The sequence below is a fragment of the Pollicipes pollicipes genome, unplaced genomic scaffold (assembly GCF_011947565.3).
Source record: "Pollicipes pollicipes isolate AB1234 unplaced genomic scaffold, Ppol_2.1 Scaffold_4295;HRSCAF=5057_pilon_pilon_pilon, whole genome shotgun sequence".
In the NCBI taxonomy this organism is placed as follows: domain Eukaryota; kingdom Metazoa; phylum Arthropoda; class Thecostraca; order Pollicipedomorpha; family Pollicipedidae; genus Pollicipes; species Pollicipes pollicipes.
In genome coordinates this window covers 23,581,109-23,583,087 of record NW_023596461.1, presented here as the reverse complement: position 1 = coordinate 23,583,087, position 1,979 = coordinate 23,581,109, and positions in this window count along the sequence as shown.

Genomic DNA, 1,979 nt, shown 5'->3' with positions numbered 1-1,979 from the left:
AACAGTTGCGTCCCTCTGGGGCAAAACGTAAAAACGATAGCGGTCAGTCGCTTAGAATGATCCAAACGGCTCTGAGTGAGATGCCAGGCTTTTCTGATGCAGCGCGTATTCTTGCTGACTTATTATTCATTTCTAACATGTGGACTAGCTCTATATGGTTTACATGGACCAGCCCTGCATGGTTTTCGTCAAAGACAGTCATCAGCTTCGGGTCACGTTTTTTATGTGGTTGCACGTGCGTTCGCCCATCGCTAAATTTCGGTGAAATCTTTGATCTACGTATGACTTTTTTGGCTTTCTATGAAAATCTTTCGGCTTGGTTCACGGACGTTTCGCCATTGACTTCATGGATGGGTAGTTCGATGTCAGAAGACGTCGCTCCTTATGAAAGCAAAAACTTGATTGATAATCAGCTTTTCGTTAAGGCATTGTCGTGGCTTCCCTGATCCATATCATTGCATTTGCTGTCTTTTGCCCATGACAACGAGCTGGTAAATAACAACCTTGAGACCAGGCTCGTTGACCAGACAAAGGGCACTGTCAAGGGCACGCAGTCCACGGGCATAGCGTTGTCAGCGTAGGAGAGGAGGCGACCATGAGTCAAGTGTCCATGTAGATCGTTGGTAAACAAACTGAACAAAACTAGACCGATGATCGAGCCCTGTGGTACACCGCACGACATTGGGAGAGTGAGCCGCCCTCCACGCACCACCTGCCCTCGATCACTCAAATAGCTCCTAAACCATCCCACATCGGTGCCACCGTGCCAAGACAATTTGGTAAGCAGGGAGATGTGGTCGATGCTATCAAACGCCTTTGACTAATCGATCGCCGTTACAGACGATGCAAGACCGTCGGGTGTTGGTGACCAGGCGTTCAACTGCGGCGAGCACGGCATCCTCGGTCGAGTGACGCGGCCTATAGGCATACTGGCATGGATGCAGCGGCGCTGTCGCGTTCGAATATTCCGTTAGCCGTCGGCAAGATGCCTTGTCTAAGAGCCTAGAGAGCGCACTCCAAGGAGATATGGACCTATCATTGGACGGTACAGCCGAATCACCTGACTTTGGAACTGGTACAGCACATACTGTCTTCAAGCTTTCTGGGAAAATTTTAGTCACGAGAGACATAATGATGAGTTTTTAAAGATCAGAACCGACGACTGAAAAAAAAACATTCCCGCTTAGCCTGTAGTGGGACCACATCTAGGCCCACCGCCTGCGACGTACTAGTACGCTGAACACACCGTGACAGCTCTGGTCGCGTCACAGGTCAGAAAGAGAAGCCAGCGGCGTAAACGATGGACAGTCCGAGGTCCTTGGAGCCAGCATTCTCTGTGCACCGCAGGTTGGCCGCGGCCCAACGGCGGCGAAGCGACGGCAGAGGCTGTCCCCCACCTCCTCGGTCTGCTCAGGGCTCACCACAGACACGGACTCGGCAGGCGTCGAAGTGACAGCAGAGGTTGTCCCCCGCCACCTCGGCCTGCTCGGGGCTCACCGCAGACACGGATTCGGCCGGCGCCGAAGTAACGGTAGAGGTTGTCCCCGCCACCTCGGCCTGCTCGGGGCTCACCGCAGACACGGACTCGGCCGGCGGCGAAGTGACAGCGGAGGTTGTCCCCGCCACCCCGGTCTGCTCGGGGCTCACCGCAGACACGGACTCGGCCGGCGTCAAAGTGACGGCAGAGGTTGTCCCCGCCACCTCGGCCTGCTCGGGGCTCACCGCAGACGCAGCCTCAGCCGGCGTCGAAGCTGCCATGGGGAGCCTCTTGAAGGTAGGCCACGGGCCGCGGGGGCCACCGTGTGCCATCTCGCCGTAAAGGAGCTTGCGCCTTGCTGCGATAAGGCGGCTCATAACCTGATTGCGAAGTCGCGTTAAGTCAGACCTCTTCTCCGGCGCGCAGAGACACAGTCAGGTATCGCGCGCGCCGTCTCGCTCGGACGTGAGCGCTCGCAGGACCGGTTCGTCGGTCAACCAGG